General features: G+C 47.2%; 1 long non-coding RNA gene across 1 annotated transcript; it reads right to left on the bottom strand.

Moving 5' to 3' along the window:
* Positions 1-2,338: 2,338 nt before the first annotated feature.
* Positions 2,339-6,959, bottom strand: LOC115515055. Its single transcript, XR_003969125.1, has 3 exons — positions 6,858-6,959; positions 6,460-6,655; positions 2,339-2,473 (listed from the first exon to the last, which is right to left on the bottom strand). It is a non-coding gene; the product is annotated as an uncharacterized LOC115515055 (long non-coding RNA).
* Positions 6,960-9,834: the final 2,875 nt, after the last annotated feature.

The following is a 9,834-nucleotide window of genomic DNA, read 5'->3' as shown; positions in this document are numbered from 1 at the left end:
CCCAAAACCATCCTTCCTTCCTTCCTTCCTTCCTTCCTTCCTTCCTTCCTTCCTTCCTTCCTTCCTTCCTTCCTTTTTTTCCTTAAGAGGGATTCCGAAAGTTCGTACTGATCTAGGAAAATCAATTTAAATTTCCCTTTGAACAGACAAAAGTCAGCAGGATGAATAAAAGAACACTAATTTTTGGTAAGTTATTTTCCCTTCTGGGAGTTTACCCCATCAAAGATTCAACGAAATCCTTTCCCAAAACGAGGTAGATAACAGAAGGCAGGCTTAGGGGTTACTAGCTTTTCACTTTGGCTTAAGTTCTGGGACGATCTTGATTACTTCTTAGGTGATCAGCCGGTCTCCAATGTAAACACACGGGGGAAAACGGTCCACGCTCACGGGGGCACGGGAAAATAAATTTTATGAAAGAACAAAAGGACGGAGTCAGCATTGCTCCCAGATTATCCCTCCTTTTGGTGGCAGCACTAATGTTTCCGTCTCCACAAGTGCAAATGAGGCTTTTTCATTCAACGGAGGCAGGTTTAGCCTGACCCCTTTGCTAACTGTAAGCAGTGAATTGTTAAATCTAATAAGCATATGCACATTTGTTCTAAGAGCAAATAGCTTTGGGGTACGATGCAGGATGAACTGCAATGAAAGTAAAATATTAAGTACTTAACATTTTACCATAAAGAGTTGTCTAATGTCAAATCGTGTGGGATTTGATGTCTCATAATTTGATCCCGCTTCAATTATTTGCCGCTGTTGAATTTAGCCCCGCCATCACCCTCCTTGGCCTACCTTTCCTCAAAGTGTCCTCTCAGGGCCTGAGCCCCCCCCCCACACACACACAGAAAAAAGGAAGTCAGTTTTAGGTTTAAGAAACAGCTCCTCCCTCTCTTTAACTACAACATTTTCAAATGGTAAGTGGTTTTGTTTGCATTTGAAGGAAAAACGAAGAATTGGTGTCGGGAAGGGGAAATTCTTAAAATCCGCCCCCCCCCCCATATCTCCTGACAAGACAAGCACAAAGGAAGGGGAAGTCTCCCAGATTAGCAAAGGTAACAGTAAACGAAATGCAGCAAACCTCAGGTTGCAATGTATACAACCATCACTGTGCTATACGTGAAACTGATACAATATTGTCGGTCAATTACGCTTCAATAAAAAAGATGGAAGAAGGTAGCAAATCTAGGACAGAAGAAATAAACCTTTGTTACACACACACACACACACACACACACACACACACGCACACACACAGAGATAGCATAAACAAAAAAGTCTTCCAAGATGCCTTGCTTCGTGAAAAGCAACACATTGTCCAAAAGGGGAACTATCCCACATCCCCATCTCCCCCCTTCTTCCTCCTTTGCCTCGGTCGGTGGGTTCTCTCCTTTGGCCCACAGGTAGAGCCTGGAACTTCTTTCAGGAAGAACAATGGTTCTCTAAATTCCAAACGATTCCTTTCATCCTAAACCTTCCCAAAGCCTAACAAGTCAGCTCCCTCCCTGCCCCACCCTTGAGCTCTAATTTCGGTCCTGCTGTGTTTTTAATCCTCCAGAGAACGGCTTCCAAAAGACTGCCCTTCTCAGAAATGTCCCTGCGTGGTGAGGTCACCTCCCCTCCACGCTTCAGGTGAAAGGCGGGGCATCCGGGTTCGGCAACCTCACCCCCAAGCCAGTGTGCTCTGGGGACTCGCGGAGAGCGGATACCAACTGGCCAAAGAGGTGGCCTGCCTCACCTCTCTGTCCAGCTCCCCTCCAAACAGAGGTCAGAGGAGCACCTTGGTTGGAACCAGAGTCTCCATTTAACCGAAGAGCTCAGCTCTGGAGCTTGGATTAGAGTCTTGGATTTGTTTCTCTTCCTCGTGTGTCGATTAGTCGATGAAGTCTCGTCTTGTTTTCAATCAGCCTAGGCGCCTACAGTGTGCCGGGCACTTACTCGACCCCCGGGTTTACAGTGGCCCTGCCTGAGAGACAAGGACTCTACACTTGTGGGACTGCTACTCCGGGGAAGGAGACCGACCGGGGTCCAGTAAGATAACGGCCGCAACACAGAAAAGAAACAGAACTGTGTGAGAATTGGGATAGAGGTCAGAGAAGGCCTTGCCGCCAAAGTGGCACTTGGGCTAAGACCCTCGGGAGGTTTCAGGTACGGCAAGTCCCAAGAGCTGGTCCCAGGAGTGACAAGTGCAAATACAGGAAGCTGGCCCCGCCGCAGGCAGAAAGGACATTCAGGGGACCAGAGCCCATCAACGAGGGAGGAAGTAAAAGGAGGTGAAGCGTAGCTTCAGTGTGTGAAGGAACCAGAATTCAACTGAGTAAACTTTAAAGATCTTATTGGCTTTATTTGGCGACTCATGAATCTGGTCGCAGTCAATCCAGCAGATAAGAGGGAGCTCCCGGGACACCTCCGTTGGTGGAACGCGTGACATTTGATTGCAGGGTTGTGAGTTCAAGCCCCATGCCGGGAATAGGAATGACTTAAAAGTAAAAAAAAAAAAATTTAAAGGAAGGAGCTCCAAAGAATTGTACAGTTAGAGAGGGTTTAGTGCATCAAAATGAGGGGCGCCTGGGTGGCTCAGTTGGTTAAGCGTCCGATTTCAGCTCAGGTCATGATCTCAGCTTTGCGAGTTCAAGCCCCGCGTAGGGCTCTGTGCTGACATTTCGGAGCCTGGAGCCTGCTCCGGATTCTGTGACCCCCCCCCCCTTCTCTGTTTGCCCCTCCCCTGCTAACGCTCGCTTTCTCTCTCTCTCTCTCAAAAATAAACAGCAAAAAAAAAAATTATCTTTAAACCTACTTAAATCATTGTTGCACTATATGCTAACTAACTTGGGTGTAAATTAAAAAATAAATGAATTAACAAAAATTATCTTTAAAGGCCAAAATGAGCAGAAGCAAGGAATCATACTAGGGAGTTGCTGATTGGTGAAAGCAGGGTTATTTTCCCTGTAGAGAGCAAAGGGAAGTCTTGGAGCCGGGTGAGGTAGGCTGTGCCTAGCAGACAAGCAATGATCGATTGGCGTAGGCCCTCTGCTTCTGGGAGCCAAGCATAGAAACAGGTAGAATTTGGTTTGCTGATGTGGGGCTTAGTAGGAGCGACTCCATCTTGGGCCCAATCTGGTCCCTTTAACAAACGCTCTGGGAAGTCAGGGGAAAATTTTACTCAGGATTAACACCATCTGACCTATGTGCTTTAAAATACATTTATTTGTAAAGTGTATTTCTTTTGAGAGAGAGAGAAAGTGTGAGGTGGCGAGGGACAGAGAGAGAGAGGGAGAGAGAGAATCCCAAGCAGGCTCTGCATTGACAGTGTGGAGCCTGACTCGGGGCTCGAACCCACGAACCGTGAGATCATGACCTGAGCCGACGTTGGACGCTTAACCGACTGGGCCACCCAGGCACCCCTTGACCTACATTTTTAAAAGACCCCGTTGACCCTCAGTCAAAGACTGGAATAAAGGGAAAGGTAACCGGCAGGGAACCCAGTACCGAGGCAAAAGGAGCTGGCAGCTTCCCCTAGGGTGATAAAATCAGCATGGCCAGAAGTACACAGACTCTGATTCAGAGTGTATTCTGGGGGTCAGGACAACAGGACCGGACGATGGATGGCTTGGCTGTTGGGGGACCGAGAGAAAAAAGGAATCAAAGGTGGCTCATAGGTTAAAGTCTTAAGCAACTGGCTGGAAGGTGGTGACATCGACTGAAATGGAGGTTAAGGAATGAAAAGTGTTCGCAGGGGAAACTTCTCTGAGCTTCGGGTTTCCTCATGGTTCATGAGCAGGGTGTACAGGAAAAAATTTCGATATGTACGATAAATCCAAATTACAGCGAGACTCCAGGACCAAGCTGAGCCCTTTCTACATTTACAGAACACAAGCTAATCGAGACTTTGTGGGCTGCAATACCGAACGCAGGCAGAGGCTGTGTTTAACGTTGTGCTCTCTGGAGAAAGGAAACCCTGGTTTGTAGCATTTGCTAATTTCTGTGGTGTCAATGCTCCTATCGTGGCCAATTTCAAACTACCAACGTGATGCCAATCAGCTTACAAAATTCCTGAAAATTTAACGATCGACTCTTGGAAAGCAGTATGAGCTGGTTCTAGCTCACCACTGAACCTAAAATGTACTCAGCAAAGACAGGGCAATGACCAGGTTTTAGTAGAAGGCGACCGATTGATGCGTTCGGAAGAGAAACCAGAGTGTTATGATGATGTGTTAGGAAGATGAATCTAGACTAAGTGTTCTCATGAGAAGAGACAGAATGATTGGGGATAAGAAGTTCATTTATTCATTCATATTCAACAAATACTTACTGTCTACCTACTGTATGTAGGAGAATGTGTTAAGTACTAGGGATATCTTTATCTGGCCATCTGGTAAACAAACAGACTAGGGACTGTACAGCTTACGTAAAGCTCACAATTCAGCTGGCATGCACTGTAGGAACTCAGACTGAGATGAGCATGTTTTAGAGTATCGATGGTAGAAATTAAGAGTAAGTGACGAGAGGGGCGCCTACGGGGCTCAGTTGGGTATGCGTCCAACTTAGGCTCAGGTCGTGATCGCGTGGTTTGCGGGTTCGAGCTCCACATCGGGCTCTGTGCTGACAGCTCAGAGCCTGGAGCCTGCTTTGGATTCTTTGTCTCTGTCTCTCTCTGCTCCTCCCCAGCTCACGCTCTGTCTCTGTCTCAGTCTCTCTCAAAAATAAATAAACATTAAAAAAAAAAAAAAAAAAGAGTAAGTGACTAGAGGCTCCTGGCTGGCTCAGTCTGGGAAGCATGTGACTTTTGACCTAGGGGTCTTGAGTTCCAGCCGCATATTGGGTGTGGAGATTACTTAAAAATAAATAAATAAATAAAATAAAATGCAAAAAAAAAAGTGACGAGTCTGAATTTGTTAGGCAGGATTCATGGCCGAATATATGATGTGGAAATAGAGGAAACAATGTAAAGATCTGACCAAGGCTTCTGGTGTGGGAGATGTTGCCCATGAACTGAGAGGTTACAAAGAGAAGCCTGTACGAGGTAGATGCCCAATAGACACTTGTTGAATGCGGAAGTGTTTAATATTTGTAACGGAGTGTTCATAAAGTGTTCTAATATATTTAATTTGCATGGATGAATTACATGTAATGCGTTATATAAAAACCTAGTTTTTTATGTCCATGAAGGTGCAGTCGGCTAACTCCTGGGGAATTCTACAGGACAAGCAAACTGGTTTCTTTAACTAATAAATGGTGTTCCCCCACCCTCACCCCCCCAAAATGGAAAGATTAAAGAGGCAGAAGAGACATAGCAGCCAAAAACAGTGTGTGGAACATGTTTAGATTCTGATGTGAATGAGCCAACTGCAAAATGACAATCCTGGAGGAAAAATGGGTATCAGTAGCATATTAGATGGCATTCAATCGTTAACGCTGATTTTGGTAGGTGTGAAATGGTGTTAGGGTTACGTTTTAGAGAAAAAAGCCCTCTTATCTATAGATATATATATCTAATCTATATATATATTATCTACATATATGTGTATATGTGTATGTATATATAGACAGAGAGAAGTATTTATGGGTAAAATGGAATGATGTCTGGGATTTATTTTTAAATACTCCAGGGGGGAGAAACGAGGGAATAGATGAAACAAGAACAGAGAAAGAGTGATAATTGTTGAAGCTGGGGGGATGGTATGTGAGGGATCATCATAATATTATATATATATATATATATATATATATTTAAAATTTTCCATAATAAAAAATGAAATTAAAAAAAAAAAAGAATGGAGGGGCACCTGGGTGGCTCAGTTGGTTGAGCGTCTGTCTCTTGATTTCGGCTCAGGTCGTGATCCCAGGGTCCTGGGATTCAGCCACGTGTTGAATCTTAGGATTCTCTCTCTCTCTTTCTCTCACTCTCTCTCCCCCTAGGCCTCTCTCCCTCGCTCAGGCATGTGTCCTCACTTTCTCTCTCTCTCTCTCTTACAAAAGAAAAAAAAAAAGGAATGGAAAGGAAATTTCAGCAACTAAATACTATAAAGACAAATACAAACATCAAGTACAACCTTCAGTTATTCAAGAAATTGGACTTTCCTACTATCGTCACAGAGACCATATGCAGCAAAAGCAGCCGGCCAGCTAATTATCAGTGGAATGGATCCTATCTCACATGGTTTTTGCTTTTGTTTTTTTAAAGTAAACTCTACCCCCAACGTGGGGCTCGAACTCAAGACCGTGAGATCAAGAGTTGCATGCTCTACAGACTGAGCCAGCCAGATGCCCATGTGTATCACCAACTAGTTGTAAGGCTCTGGAGGGCCATACAACCTCTGCTTTCAAACCTATAAAATAGGAATCTACCCCCTCCACCTCTTCTCTTTATCTCATGAACTGTGGTGAAAATGAAATGGGTAACAGGTATGGAATCCCCTCTGAGAAAGTAAACACATTTACAAAAGTAAGGGATGTTTTTCTTACCCAGCATGCGCAACGTTTGTGTTGTTGGAGCATTTTTACCTTTGGGGTCGATGAAGAGTTACAGATGTAGATTTTCATCAATCAGTTTCGTAATTTTCAAAATTTAAGACTGTACTCTGATCTCTGACAATTCAGCATTTCATCGTATCTCGGGACTCATCATCATGAACACCACTTACCGTCCCTTTGGAGACGGCTGAGATAAAGAGAAGAAATTTAAGATTCAGAGAATCTGCAACAAAGCTTTTAGAAGGCAATATTCCGCTAAGGCTGATGGGGGATGGGATAAGGGAAGAATGACGTGATCAAGTCTAAAAAGACTATTCCATTGTTCTAATCCCTTATTCAATTGGCCATTCATTCATTCATTCATTCATCAAACACTGAATAGCACTTACTGTGTCTGTGGGCCAGCAAGAAGGGATACACTTATAAAAAACGCAGACAGAGGCGCCTGGGTGTTTCAGTCGGTGTAGCGTGTGAATCTTGATCTCAGGGTTGTGAGTTCGAGCCCCATGCTGGGTGTGGAGCTTCCTTTAAAAAACTAAATTAATAAAAATAAAAGTAAAAATAAAAATAAATAAGGCAGACAGTTCCCAACTTCACGGACTTAAAAGGATAATGGTGGAGGGGCGTCTGGGTGGCTCAGTCGGTTAAGTGTCTGACTTCGGCTCAGGTCGTGATCTCGGGGTTCGTGGCTTCGAGACCCTCATGGGGCTCTGTGCTGACAGCTGAGAGACTGGGGCCTGCTTCAGATTCTGTGTCTCCTTCTCTCTCTGCCCCTCCCCTACTCGTGCTCTGTCTCTCTCTCAAAAAAGTGAATAAACGTTAAAAAAAATTTTTTTTTAAGTCTAATGGTGGAGACAGATAAGTTCCCCGGCCATGATAATATGACCTGCTAAGTGATCCTGTAAAATAAGTTCGGGTGTGGCAGAAAGCCCGATGAGGCCCCCAACCTAGTCTCATGGAATCAAAGACCTCCCAGAAGAAGTGTTTCCTGGGAGAAAGAAGTTGGTCTAAGAAGGAGGATAGAGAGGTGTGATAAGCATGCCAAGGCCTAGAGGAGAAGGCGACGTGGCATGGTGAGCAACGAGGCTGGAGACAGAAGGACCTGTTCAGCCCTATTTTAAGGCAAGCTGACTTTATCTGAAGAGCAGGACATGTTTCAGCTTTCTGTCTGCTGCCGTGTAACAACCCACACCAGATCTTAGTAGCTTCGAGCAACAGCATGCGTTTATCTGCTCACGATTCTGAGATTTGGACAGAGCCCGACAGGGATGGATCTTTGTTCCCTGTGGCGCAGGCCGTGGTGGCTTAACTGGGACTGGAGAATCCGAGATGGCTAGGGCTGGAACGTCCGCGTGGCCTCAGTCACATACCTGGTTACAACATGTGGGGGCTGACTGGTCCTCTGCCTCTTCATCGAGCCTCTTATCTGGGAATCTGGCCCAAACTGTCCATAGCAGCTAACTCCCAAGAGAAGGAAAACAGAAGCTGAGCCTTCAACCCCTGGGCCTAGAAATTCCAGAATACCATTTCTACCTCTTACCACATTCTTTTGGTAAAAAGCAAGTCGTGAGACCCAGATCCAAGAGAGGGGGAGGTAGGGACTCCCGGGTGGCTCATTTGGTTAGCATCTGAGTCTTTTTTTTAATGTTTATTTATTGATTCTTGACAGAGGGAGGGAGGGCACAAACAGGGGAGGGGCAGAGAGGGGGAGACACAGAACCTAAAGCAGGCCCCAGGCTCCGCAGAGCCTGCAGGCCCGAACCCATGAGCCGTGAGCTGGAGACCTGAGCCGAAGTCAAAAGCTTAACCGACTGAGCCCCCCAGGTGCCTGCTGATTTCAGCTCGGGTCCTGATGTCACGTGAGATGGGGCCCCACGTCAGACTCTGCGTTGACAGCACAGAGCCTGCTTGGGATTCTCTCTCTCCCTCTTTCCGTGCCTCCCCCCTGCTCACGCTCAAAACAAACAAACAAGGATTTAAAAAAAAGGAGGCAGAGAAGGGGAAGGAGGGTCCACCTGTCCGTGGCAAGAGTGCCCACACGAGGATGGGAGTAACTACGGACAGTCCACCGCAGGGCCGAACGGCGTTTGCCGGGCGGGAAGAAGGGCCTCTGTTCGCTGTAGAGAACGGATTGTAGCCAGGCAGGAACGAGGGTGAGAAGGCCAGTGCTGGGGGCATCCCAGAGGAGTAGGTGGGAACCGCAGGTGGAGGCTAGTGGTGAAGAGGCCGAGAAGTGAATGGACTGGAAGGGGGCCTTACAGCCGGAAGAACCAAGGGGCCAAGAGGAGAAGGAAGAGAAGGTTCCTTTCTGATCTCAGAGCAGCCGCCCCTACTCCCGTCAGAACCCAGCCTAAGAAAGTCGTTGTTCGTCCTAGATGAAGTTTATGTGTCAGCAACGCTCCCTGCCTGCTGAGGAAGTCGCTCAGGTAGGGTTCTTTGGACTCCAAGAAATCAAAGGTAAATTGATTGTGTTTACAACGAGCCACTCAGGGATCCCCTGCATACTCGTGAGAGTCTGAGAGGCAGCGTGGCGGGCGCCGGGGTTAAGCGTCCGACGTTGGCTCAGGTCGCGGTCTCACGGTTCGTGGGTTCGAGCCCCGCGTCGGGCTCTGTGCTGATGCCTCGGAGCCTGGAGCCTGCTTCGGATTCTGCGTCTCCCTCTCTCTGTCTCTGCCCCTCCCCTGCTCACGCTCTGTCTCTCCCTCCTTCGGAAATAAATAAACATTTAAAAAAGAAGTTTTTTAAGAGGCAGCATGGCTGGTGGCTTGAAAGAGTTTGTCGGGAGGCAGATGGGTCAGCCGGCCCCACTCCAACTGGCTCAAACTCTAGCCCCCCGTGGAGAGGAGCCAGGGTCAGGCAGGCTGTCCTGTCCTGCCTTGACCCCACACCCCTTCCTCCACTACAGCGATCAGGAGAGTCGGGCTGACCTATCTTCTCTCCGACACGTAGCGTCAGCCACCAGCTGGAGCAGGATTCTAGAATAGTTGAGGTGAGTGAATGTCTGGGAGGCTGCAGAGAGCTCCCTGCCCCCGGAGGGAGCAAGAGTCCGTGTCTGTGTCGGAAGCTTTTTCTTCAGGATGCTGAGCCAGGATGGTGGGAGAGGAGAAACCTGCGATTCTAGTCAGGCAGGTCCCCCTGGAAGCCCTGATGCTTGGAGTGAGGACTTCTCAGAACAGCAAAAGGCGAGCCAATCAAGCGAGGTTCCCAAGCCTCCCTTAACCGGGGGCCAGAGACGACAAGAGCGGAACAGCCTCTCCCGGTTCACCTCCTCACCTTGGCTCTTGGCACTTAAAATCTGGGGCAACTCCGTTGTCTATTGATTCCTTAGGCCCTCGGGTAGTTTTAGGTTATAAAAATAGATGCGCC

This window comes from Lynx canadensis, chromosome B2, assembly GCF_007474595.2.
Source record: "Lynx canadensis isolate LIC74 chromosome B2, mLynCan4.pri.v2, whole genome shotgun sequence".
NCBI classification, from domain to species: Eukaryota; Metazoa; Chordata; class Mammalia; order Carnivora; family Felidae; genus Lynx; species Lynx canadensis.
This window is presented reverse-complemented; position numbering and strand designations above follow the sequence as displayed.